The sequence below is a fragment of the Artemia sp. Qi Xiang Cuo genome, chromosome 14 (assembly GCF_049724085.1).
Source record: "Artemia sp. Qi Xiang Cuo chromosome 14, ASM4972408v1, whole genome shotgun sequence".
Taxonomy (NCBI): Eukaryota; Metazoa; Arthropoda; class Branchiopoda; order Anostraca; family Artemiidae; genus Artemia; species Artemia sp. Qi Xiang Cuo.
Genome location: NC_142807.1, coordinates 34,455,093 through 34,468,045, shown reverse-complemented (window position 1 = coordinate 34,468,045; position 12,953 = coordinate 34,455,093). Strand labels below are relative to the sequence as shown.

At 35.6% G+C, this 12,953-nt stretch overlaps 1 long non-coding RNA gene and 1 pseudogene across 1 annotated transcript in view; one reads left to right on the top strand and one right to left on the bottom strand.

Moving 5' to 3' along the window:
- The window catches only part of LOC148944400 (uncharacterized), a 59,874-nt gene extending 52,041 nt beyond the window's left edge, over positions 1 to 7,833 (bottom strand). Inside the window, exon 1 of the long non-coding RNA XR_016142866.1 lies at positions 7,659 to 7,833. This is a non-coding gene — a long non-coding RNA (uncharacterized LOC148944400). The remainder of the gene's footprint in view (positions 1 to 7,658) is intronic.
- On the top strand, positions 3,940 to 4,921 carry LOC148944401 (uncharacterized; annotated as a pseudogene).
- Positions 7,834 to 12,953: the final 5,120 nt, after the last annotated feature.

The window sequence follows — 12,953 nt, the reverse complement described above, 5'->3', positions numbered from 1 at the left end:
GAAATGAGGAGGTGGAAATTATGTTTTTGGTCAAGCATGAGACCTAGGTAATTAATATGATTATCTTTCTGGAATAGTTGTTCCATTTAGAGTTAGTCTTGCAATAACATGATTTCGCTTTCGGTGAAATTGGATTATTTTTGACTTGGTAGGTGCAATGGGTAAATCTGAATGTTGAGAGAATTTTTCAAATTGGAAAAGCGACTTTTGCAGCTTTGACTGTGCAATCTCAAAGGTTTTGCCAGATGACCATTGCACCAGATCATCAGCATATTGTAGATTTGTGTGGGAGAGATTCATGTCCCAGGGATACAGGGCAAAAAGAAGGCAGCTGAGGACTGCTCCCTGAGGAAGGCCTTTCGTTATTGTCTTTTGGGGTGAAGAGGCTGAACCTACACAAACAATGAAACTTCGCAATTCTATGAAAGATTTTATAAGAGATACTAGCTTAGGGGGTAGTCCAAGGTTTACAAGCTTAATTAAAAGGACTTGGTGGTTCACATCGTCATCGTCATCGAGAGCTTTGTCGTAGAAACTACAAAAAGGGCTCATACGATTGAAAATTGAAAGGGCTAGTACCCATTTTTATAGTCAAAAGTGATTGGAGGGCAACTAACCCCCCTCTCACGCCCATCATTTCCCCAAACACATCCAAGAAATTTTGGGATAGCCATTTTGTTCAACGTAGTTGGAAATTCTGAAAATTAAGTCTTTGAGGACAACATTTTATTAATATAGAGGGAAAATTAAATACATTTTTTTAACTTGTTGACTCAGGAAGCGGTTCCTTGACTGAGGAGCGGAGGTCATGAGGAGCATAAGCAGAAGAGCTTGGATGAGCAGTAAATTCGTTTAGCGAGGGATGAGTAAAAAAGATAATAGATTCAAAAATGTAAAGGGTTCAATTTCTTTTAAAATGTAAAAAGGAAAAAAAGAGCATAAACAACAATTTTACTGTTAAAAGAACTTAAAAGTTGAGAACCCTTGATTTTAAAATTAAAATTTTAAATTACAAGAAGGCTGATCTGTTGCAACGACTTATTATGTAAAAATGAATGCCATTACACAAAAAGACGGCAACAGATACAGGCTTACACAGAAGTTTTCGAAATTTACTGCTCAGCTTTTCAATTTTCAACCTAGAAAAAAAAGACGTAAATCAACTTGAGATATAAGAAAGGACAAAAAAAAAGAACAGCGCTAAAACTTAAAACCGACCCCAGATATAAAGGACGAAATTAATATTTGGTCCTCTATGAAGTTTGGGTGTTAAAATATCCAAATAGATGACTTTCTTACTCGAACATAAAAGTAAGGGGAAAGGTAAGGGTGAACTTGTAAGGGGAAATAGTTCAGATTCGCTTTAGGATTTATTTGTTCATCTATATAGGTAATTCTGATGATGGTTCAGGTGAACAAACAAGAGGTTCACGTGAGACCCGATTGGGGCGACAAAACAACAGAGGGTCACAGTTCACAACGAATTTTTTTTCATTTTTTTTTATCTTATTTAGATACTGAACAACTAAAACGCTGGCTTGATTTCACCTATCAACACTATTACTTGAGACTTTAGACTTTAGATTTTTTAGACTTTTACAGTGAAAGAAGGAGGCAAAACCCAAACTCTTCCTTGTTGAAATTTGTGTTTGTTTAAAGCTGGATTTGCATATTCAATTTAAGTTTCACTCGTTTTAATGTTTATTTACTATAATTGTTTGTTTCATTTCTGTTCGTTTTTTATTTCATTTATGTCTCAATAGCAAAACATTTTTGTCTGTTTTAAGCTTGACTTGTATATTCAACTTAAGCTTTACTCGTTTTGCGATATATTTATTCATTTATAGTAATACCTGTTGTATGTTTTTTGCTATGATTGTTTATTTAATTTCTGTTCATTTTGGGTTTCGTTTATTCTTTAACAGTAATTTCTGTTTTTTTTTTTTTAGTTTGATTTATTGTATGTTTCTCTTTATTATGATACTAAGTTTAATTTGGCCTTTACTTTTCTTTGAAAGTTCTATATCGGAAAGTCTTTTTTTAGATTAATTTTCGTCCGTTTTTGATGGCCAAAATTTTCAGTTTTTTATAATTCCTAAATTAAAAATATTTTTTTTTCATTCCGTTATAAATTCGAAGTTTTGGTAAGAACTAAAAAATTATACTGAATATTTTATATATAGTGATATTAATTGCTAAAAGCTCACCAGCTCAAGAATTTGTTTCACCCCGGCCAGATTTAAAGCTTTGATGCCTCTAGGCTCGAATGTTTTTCCACTCCTTTTTTGGAAGATTTCCTGGGGAAAGCCCCAAAACTTCAGGAATAATGAAAACCGCAGGGCCTAGTGAGCCTATTGGTAAATCCTGGTCTGATTTCACTGCAATTTTCATTTTATGTTTAATATTTAAGTAAGAACAAAAGAAAAGTTTGTAATATAATTCGTTTCAGTAAATACGCAGAAGGCCTTATACTTTTACCGTTAGAAAAACTGGTAGTGACTATACTGTTGTTTGTAGTGAAGACATGATTCAGTAGAAGTAAAAACCCCTAGTCCCTGAAAACGACCGCGGTCTAATAACCAATCTTTAATCCAATTTTTACTTGTGCTTAAATTCTGTTTTTCAAGTCATTGGAATAAAAAAAGGTAAAATAATTTTGCAGAACTGTGTAGCCACTTACGTAAGAGAATGATAATTTTAAGTTAAGAAATTGATACTTTTATTCATCAGCGAAACGAGCAGTAGTCATACTCTTGTTTGTGGTGAAAACAACATCCATTAGAAGTGCATAACCCCTACTCCCTGAAGGTGACCACGGTCTACCAACCAATCTTTAATCCAATTCTCGCTTGTCTTTGAATTCTATTTTCTCCATAATTATAATAAAAAAAGGCAGACTAATTTTGCAGAATTTTGTAGCTATTTAAGTAAGAGATTGATAACTCTAAGTAATAGAATTGGTTATTTAAGTAAAAAAATGTTAAAGAGTGAGCTAGAACTTTGGATTTCTAGTCAAATAAAACACTATGAATTTTGAGAGCAACCCTTTCATACGAACCATATATGCTCCTGGGGCATAACTTACAGCGCCTGCTCCGGGCCCGGGGGGCTGCGCTGACTCCTGAGTTTTTGTTATCTGACTTTTGAACTATTTTTAACCGAATGGGTATCTCAAAATTTTCACATGATAAATTTGGGGAAAAGGTGCTTGGGGAGGAGGGGCTAGTTGCCACCAATCTCTTTTGACACTCAAAACTGATTTAGGAATTTCTATTTACAATCAGTTGATCCCTGTCTGAAGTTTATGCGAGCATCCCTTGAATAAGAACTATATATGACCCAGGGCATAGCTTGCAATGCCTGCCCCCGAGCAATGGGGGATCGTATTGACCCCGGAGGTTTCATTATAAGATATTTAAGCTATTTAAAAAAAATAGCTATCTCAAAGTTTTTATCGGATTTGTTTTAGGAGCAAAGTGTGTGTAAGGGGGTTAGTTGCCCTTCAATAACTTTCGATTATTAAAAAGGCACTAGCCCCAAACACATATGATAGAGATACGGTGAAAGCCTTCGTTTCAGGTTGTGAAAGGGCAGAGCGGTGTGATGCTAGCCAAACCTATAAGTTGTACTTTTCCTCCCGTTATCAGCTAGATCTGGCTATGAAAAGCCCACCAAAACTAGATTTTGAACGTTTTCCGATTGAAGAATTTGTGTATCTCCCAAAACGGTGCTTTAATTGCCAAAAATTTGGTCACGTTTCAGCGGCGTGCTCTGCTCTCCAGATTTGTCCACGTTGCGGTGTCCAATGCCATACGTCGAAGGCTAGTAACCCATGCACGGAACCAATTGGATGTGTGACATGTAAGTCGACAAAACATATATGTCAGTCATTTCAATGCCCTGAGATGAAAAAGCAAATTGGAAAACAAAAACGCTCTCATGATTGAACAGAATACTAATATTGTGTCTTGGAATATCAATGGAAGTGTGTCGCAGAGAATACCTTTATTTGAGGAACTATGTCGGCGGAGCGATATTCTGTGCATCCAAGAACATTTGCTGACAAATGATAGCCTCAGCCTTCTCAAGTTTTCAGACAATCATACATTTTTGTATGTACCAGCCAAGTCTCGTCATTGTGGGAGGACCTCTGGTGGACTAGCGATCGTATGTAGTTCTGCCGTTGATTCTGAGAGTTTTTATGCAGCTGAAAACTTTATGGCTATATGGGGTGAGAGCCTGGTGATTGTCAATGTTTACCTTCCTACAAACTACAGCGACGAAGAATCGGATAACCGATTCTCGAAAGCAATGTGAGCTCTTACAAAGTGCCTCAAGAGTACTATTTTTTCCAAACTGGAATGCGTTTTAATCGGAGACTACAAGAGTAATCTAGTCGACGACTCGTCTCCTTGGTCCCAGCTGATCCTAAGTGCACCTGAAAGTCGGTATGGTGTGCTGCCAAAAGACAAAGATTTCACATTTGTAAATATTAGTGGTTCAGTCTCAAATATAGACCATGTGGTATGCACACCGAACGTGAGTGGCACAGTGAGCGTGCTAATGGGAAGTCACTCCGTCGATCACATCCCAATTAAAGCATGTGTTAATGTGTGCATCTTAAAGGCAAAAACTACTTCACAGTGGCATGAAATAAAAGATTGGTCAAATGCTGACTTCCTGCTTTATCAGACAATGCTGGACACGACGCTTCAGAAGATCAGCGTGCCATTTAGTCTGCTACAAGCCATAGGAATATCCAAGAAACTAAAATACAGGTTAATCCTTTCTGTATTGAAATCACACACGCACTACTAACCGCAGAAAATGCTTCTATTCCCGTTAGGAAAATTCGTAAAGGAACTGAAATCCCGGGGTTCTCAAAGAATCAAGAGCTAGTGAAAGCATGTCCGGATGCTAAGTTCTGGTTCTCAGTGTGGAGGGAAAGTGGCCGTCCTAAATTTGGTGTGCTGAATTGTCTTCGTGTACACACAAAACGTAAATTCAAGAAAGCCCTCAAGCAGCACCACATGAATGTGAAAAATGACTATACAGAGAGAGTAATTAATCCGTAAAGGAGTCAGACAAGGTTCAGCTGTATCTCCGAGTTAGTAGAATAAGTGTTCTGCCGGCGCAAGCCCAAGTAGCTACTTCTTGTGTTTCAAAAGGGACAGATGTTTCATTCATGACGTATGCTGTCGACTTGCTTAATTTGAGCAGGTCCGCTGATCGACTATCGAAGAATTTTCATGTGTTGAATAGGGAATACAGTAAAGTAGGTTTGTCGTTTAATGTGTCAAAATCTGCCATCGTGTTTTCAATGCGGAGCAGTGCTAAGAAGAAATCCATTCGAACGATTCAGTTGTGAAACCATCTGAGAGTATTACTTACCTTTGTTTACCAGTCGGCCGAAGCCTCCACTCCACCAGGATGCTGCTTATACGCCACGTAGAAGTGAAAATGTAAATTGCGTACGGGTCAATTATTGGTAACAGACATTGGTTCTGCCGTAAATATCTTGCGTCCCTGTATATTGCCATTGCCCTTCCCCGTGTACTGTATATAGCACCTTTTCGGAAATGCCTGTCGTCCGCCCAGTGTGCAAAAGTAAGAGTTCTGTTTTTCGATTCGCGAAGTTCCTTCTGAGAATTCCACCAGGGTTGAGTAACTCCTATATCATGCGTAATTATGGTGTATCCCGCCCAACAGTCTGTGTTAACCGTGTCGAGAGAATTTTTTGAAAAACGCTAAGGGAAGAGCGAACCCGTTGCTAGCCATCATGTACCAGTAGTTTTTCTAATGTACATCAAATATGTTTGGTGATGTTCCCTAGTGTGAATTTTCTTTTCTTTTTCCTTTGTTATACTCCGTTTTAATTCCATGTGAATTTTCGGGCAATAAATTTACTTATTTACTAACTTATTTTGCATTTTTTTTCAGGCTTCGAATTATATAAATGAAACAATTTAAAAGATTCGCTTACATAAATGAACTTTAAACAAGCCCAGTTTTTAAATTGTTTGGGCTCATAACAAAAAAAAATAAACTACCGGGTATTTTTGACCATTACATAACTAAACAAGTAAATGTTTTCCCTGAGTGTCGGGTCTATTTTTCAGTGATTACCTCAACATCTTTTATTTCAGATGGATAGTTCCTGTCTCTTCACAAACAATACTTAATTATCTGGCTTATTAAGGGTAAAGTTTGTTAAAAAGATGTCTTGTTCATATGTCATCAGCCATGGAAAAGACTCTCAGAAGAGATACTGGTGGCGGCTCTGTAAAATCTGTTTCGTGGAAACTTTGTATGGGTATTTCTGGGAACAATATTACAAGACTTGAGTGGATCGATTGAAATTCTGTTCAGCCTTAATAGATTCAGCAGCTGGCCAAGCATATCAGACTTTTACTACTAAAGCTTAATCGTGTTAACACCATAAACTAGCTTGATACTGCTGTGGGCTAAATCATAGGGATTATCACAGTAAAAACATTTACTTATACAGACTGAACAGCAAGCAAGGCCAAATTCTCTCTTGCTATTTTGTTCTCAGCTTAGAGAACATCGTCAGGAGAGATATAAATTTCACTCAAACATGGATCAAGGTCAGTTGCAATCATGACAGATGTGTTCTGACCAAGATTTATCATCCTAGAGAGTATTTTATTTGGCAAAAATACTCTTCAGCAACATTTGAGAGTACACCTCAGAAGCATTTGAGACTAAAAGCGGTTCAAGTTTGACAGCAGGCTATGCCAACTTGTGGACACTTATATGTCTGCTATGTATTAGTATGTCTGAGCCAATGAATTGACTATGTTAGTCTTCATATTTTCGGCCATTTGTCAAATAATTTTCATACTAGTACTACTACTAATAACTCAGTGCATCATCGGCCGCCATATGCCAACACTTCAAAACACGCTCTTTCTCCGTCTCAATAAATTCAAATCCTCCCTTAAAGCTGCTTTAGTAAATCGATGTCGATGTCGAACATTCAAGCCAATGGAGCCCCAAAATGAAAGTTTTAACATCATTAAATTATAGACAAATGGGTAAAGTATCAGTTTGCCCTACACTACCAGGCATCCCAAATTTCAACTCCAAATTTTGATAACTTCAAAAGTTTGTCACCCTACACTACCAACCAACCCATATTCGTCATAGTAGTGTTATCTGTTGAGTTGATCATTGTATTTTCTCAACATAAAAAAGAAGAGTTAAAAACAATCAACTGATCTACGAATTTGCTAGAATCAAATACGCCTAGTTAGTTTTCTTGTGCATACAATTTATCGTTGCTTCAAGAATGGTATATTTCTTTTGTATAATATTGGCCCAGCAACTACTCTGTTGCTGTGCCTATATCATTCTTGAGAATAAAAAAGTCTATATTCAATTCTATAATAAACTGCTTAATAAATTGTTATAATCTTCATCGAGAATAAAATACGTGATTTTAAAAGCCTTTGATATTAGTAGCAGCATATTTAGCCATCCTTCAACAAGGGGAAAGGAGCTACTAATTTTTCTACATGGGGCTAGAATACCTACAAAATAAGCAACAAAAACTGACGTTCTACTATTACTCCCGCTGAAATGAATTAATTGAAACTTGCGGTTCATTCCCATCCTCAAACAGGTTTTAAACCTACAGTACTTGCAGGAATGTCTTTTTCCCTTGCTTGGCATGCTGCAATTCTTTCCATATGAACACTGGTAAGTTTTGAATCGATACAAAATAGTGTTGTCATCAATTTTGAATGCATATCCAAAAAATATTTTGCATGCGGAACATGAAAGGATGCCATAGTGATAACCAGCAGATACAGCCCCACATACTCTAGAAGAATGAATTGTAGCTGCTAGAAACCAAAAAATAACTTGAAATAAAATTAACCGATGAAAACTTTTCGTAGATAAGCACTGGTTAAAATAACATAGATTTGACATCTATATTAAATCCTCTAAATAGATTTGACAGCAAAAGTTGTTTAATCTCGCCCGTCGTTAGTCACATTTTATATGATTGACCCATCTGTTCTAAAGGAATACAATTGAATTTCATACTAAGCTAATTGTGACACCCTTCCATTATAATTGGTAATCGCCACTTTGCATGTACTAAGTGGCCAAACACTTGCAGTCTATATCATTTACGTTTTACACTATATTAGGGAAATTCAACTTCCTGTGCAGTGTTGCCAAAGGGACACTTCTTTTTCAGTACCGTTTAAGTACCTTTTTAGTTTTCCCTGGCAAACCCAATTCTATCTTCTTTTACTGACTCTTTTTCAGTTTCATAAGCAGATATTTCATGACAAATTAAAGCCTACTGAACAAACTGTTACAAGCAAACGATGAGCATGTCAATAAGATAAATATACAGTACTTATTTAATATAATCCAGCTCTCAAAAGATATTACTAACACAGTTTCTTTCTGCAATTTCTGAGATTCAATGTGTAGTAAAAGTTAAGCATAAATAAGTTTAAAAGAAATACAGTCTTGCGTAGATAACACCCAGATTTTAAGATAGAAATCATTACTGTGGAGATTTGGCATTCTAGGAATCAGAATTTCTGGATCCAACTAATCTCACCCGTCTTAAGTCGCATTTTCTATAATTGACCCTTATGTTCTAAAGGAATACAATTGAATTTCATACTAAGCTAATTGTGACACCCTTCCATTATAATTGGCAATCGCCACTTTGCATATGCTAAGTGGGCAAACACTTGCGGTCTATATCATTTACGTTTTACACTATATTAGAGAAAATCAACTTCCTGTGCAATGTTGCCAAAGGGACAATTCTTTTTCAGTACCATTTAAGTACCTTTCCATTCTTTCCTAGCAAACCCAATTCTATCTTCTTTTACTGACTCTTTTTCAGTTTCATAAGCAGACATTTCATGACAAATTAAAGCCTACTGAACAACATGTTACAAGCAAACGATGAGCATGTCAATAAGATAAATATACACTACTTATTCAATATAATTCAGCTCTCAAAAGATATTACTAATACAGTTTCTTTCTGCAATTTCTGAGATTCAATGTGTGGTAAAAGATAAGCATAAATAAGCTTAAAAGAGATACAGTGTTGCGTAGATAACACACAGCATTTAAGATAGAAATCATTACTGTGGAGATTTGGCATTCTAGGAATCAGAATTTCTGGATCCAACTAATCTTTGGCTTTTTTACTTTCAGATGGATGGTTCATGTCTCTGCAGAAACAATACTTAATTATCTGGCTTATTGAGGGCAAAGTTTTTTAAAAGGATGACCACATCCAGAGTTTTTAAATCCTCATCCAGAGAAATTCCACCTTTGGCTTCTATATTGACGTTTTTTTAACGTAAGGTTAACTCACGTCTCGCAAAAATTTAAATTTCAAGTTCAATCAACTTTTAGTTACTATGTTGTGAACTTCTCCAATCATAATTGGAGAAGTGGGGGTTTACGTTATCTCAGGTAAAATAATTTACACTTAAACAAGTTATTTCACGGTTTTGCATCCCTAGTAAACCCCAAAAATTCAAAACTCTATTAGGGTGGGGTACCACATATTTCTAGGTTAAAATCCTTCCTCTACTTTCATTTTGGAAGTGGTAATTGACTACTCTGAAACGTAATTTCTCAATAATCTACAACCAGAATTACGGCTACTAAGAACTTGCCTGAGGATCCAACTCTCTAAACCCTATTCTGTATTTTAGAGCACCACGTTTCAGAATTCTGCAATTCACATTCGGTTTTTGCTTTTGAGTTTTAACGGCGTGTTTTTTCTGTAATTCTAATTTTTGACGTGTCTTTTTTATTTCAACTTGCAAATTATTTATCTTTTGCGAGATTTTTATGGTTTGTCATGGGCAGACTGATAGATTGGGATTTTTGGAACTCAGGGCCCTAACTTTTTTAGACCCAAGATGGGTTCTTGCACCTTACTCTATGTCACAGGTCTTTCGCACAATATATCCTATAGACGTTTTTTGTAATTTCTTAACATAGGCTTTTTTCTTATATTCTACAATTTATCAAGTTTTTATGTTTTTTTTCCTTTGTTAAATTAGAGTTATCCAGTTTCTGTTTTTTCATAATTTTTAAACTTGTTTTTCTATTTCGAACTTTAGCTAAGTTTTTTTTTGTATTTCAAATGGATGGTTCTCTTTATTTTATTGTTTAAAATGGAATGATTGAATTTTAGTTTTTTTTTAATTAGCGATTTTGTTTTTCATAATTCCAGTTTTTAACATTTGATTTTTTAACTTACAACATTTATATTGACAATTTTATTTTTTTCAAGATTTTTATGTTTTATCAGAGACATACGTTTAGATTTATATTTTTGAGAGTGTTAACCATGACTTTCCCAAATCTAAGGGAGCCCCTTCCCTTCCATGTATTTCAGGGGGATTTTTGATCGACCGTCCTCTTCGACTTTCTTTAATTAAGGCCTTTTCGCTTGTATTTTACCATATAAAAGTTTTCTTTAAGTCACTGAGATAGAGAAACCTCACGACATCAAATAGGGACATATGAGACGCCTCACAACATTGCATATGGATATAGTGTCCCTCGTCTATGTTTAGATCCTCATTTGGCAACCACACCCTCTTTAACTCTCTTTAATTTAGACCCTTTTGCTTTTATTTTACCATTGATCGTATTTTTAAATGTTTTTTTTTCCGTTTGTTAAAAGTTGACAGCTTTCTATTTGTTGTTGCGTGATCTTAGAACTAAATTTTTTGAAGTTTAAGAAAGGTAAACTTTTGATTTAAATTCAAGTTGCTGGCTGCATCAAGTAGCCATGGATAATTGGTGAAAAAGCCAAGACTGTCTAGTCTGAGAAAGAGGAAATATTCTTATATTTTTTTAGATTTTAATATTGCTTACCAATTTAGATTCCAGCATCGTTTTGTCTTTGTTTTATGAGGGGTTTTTATGTTGAAGGGCAGCGAAGGGTTAAAAACAGATAATAGGGGGAACAGGGAGACAAACCACCGCATCGTGTAGAGGGATAACTCGTCATGGATGAACATTTTGCCAATTTAGAGTTTTTCTTCGTCTTTTTGTTGTAAAAAATATATGTTTTGTTGTTTTAAGTTTGATTTCCATGCTTATATGGTATATTTCTTCGAATTCTAAAAGAGTTTCGTGACTGGAATTTGAAAATCAGAATGTTTAGTCTGGGATTCCATGGTTTGAATAGTGTGAAGCTTATGATAGGGATGTTTAGATCTGTAATTTGTGCTTTTCCAAGATAGATTTCTTCGTCTTTCATTTTGTAGTTTGAATTTTATCATTTGATGTTTACTTCGGCAGTTCTTTGGACTTGTCTGCAAATTATCAATTAAGATGCTTAGTTGGCTGTCTAGGCTTTTTCAGTCTTAGGTTTCTTGCCTTTTGATAGTCGTGTGGAGTGTGAACCTAATTATTTTGAGTGTTTAGTTTGCTCTCTGGACTTTTTCAGACAACACTGGTCATTCATGGTTTTGAAGCGTGACTGCTACAAAAAACAGAGGAAGATTTAATAGATATTTCTAGAGAAATTATCGATTGATTGTTTTGAATACCCGACTGACTGACCGTATTTCAAACAGTAAGTTGTGCAAAAATATGGATCAATCCTGCTTTCTAGGGCTATAATAAGAGAAAAATTTGGATATCATAGACTGATTCTGCAGATGATAGATGACAGAATACCCAAGATTGTCCTTGTCAGGCAACGGTCTTGGACTCGCCGTTTAAAATTTACTAGGTTTTGATTCATTTTGATCGTAAAGTTAGTAACTCTGGATGTGGTCATCCTATTAAAAAACTTTGCCCTCAATAAGCCAGATAATTAAGTATTGTTTCTGCAGAGACATGAACTATCCATCTGAAAGTAAAAAAGCCAAAGATTAGTTGGATCCAGAAATTCTGATTCATAGAATGCCAAATCTCCACAGTAATGATTTCTATCTTAAATGCTGTGTGTTATCTATGCAACACAATATCTCTTTTAAGCTTATTTATGCTTATCTTTTACCACACATTGAATCTCAGAAATTGCAGAAATGAACTGTATTAGTAATATCTTTTGAGAGCTGAATTATATTGAATAAGTAGTGTATATTTATCTTATTGACATGCTCATCGTTTGCTTGTAACAGTTTGTTCAGTAGGCTTTAATTTGTCATGAAATGTCTGCTTATGAAACTGAAAAAGAGTCAGTAAAAGAAGATAGAATTGGGCTTGCTAGGGAAGAATGGAAAGGTACTTAAAGTGTACTGAAAAAGAAGTGTCCCTTTAGCAACACTGCACAGTAAGTTGATTTTCTCTAATATAGTGTAAAACGTAAATGATATAGACTGCAAGTGGTTGCCCACTTAGTATATGCAAAGTGGCGATTGCCAATTATAATGGAAGGGTGTCACAATTAGCTTAGTATAAAATTCAATAGGGGGTTCGGCCCCTAGTCAACACCTCACTCTTTACGCTAAAGTTCGAATTTTGTTCCAATTCTTTAAAAATGACCCCTTAATCACAAAGGCCGTTAATTAGAATAAATAGCTCTTATGAAAGTACTAAAAAATCTTTTGACTAAGAGCGAGGTATTGACTAGAGGGCGAACCCAATCATATACTTAATAATTTCTGTTCGTTTTAAATTTCTATGTTGCTCTTTACTTTCAGTTGAAAAACTGTTTTTTTTTAATTTAGTTTCTGATCGTTTTTTAAATAATGCTGGGAAATCCGGCACCCACTTCATAACAATGTCCCTTCCCCCATGAAAGGTCCTCCCACATAACCCCCAAACCCACCCACCCTCCACTACCAGAAAAAATCCCCCCTGAAAACGCCTGTATACTTCTCAATACCCAACACTATGTATAAACATTGGGTAAAGTTCATAACTTTCAGCCCTCCACCGGGGGACTGTGGGGGATTAAGTTATCCGAA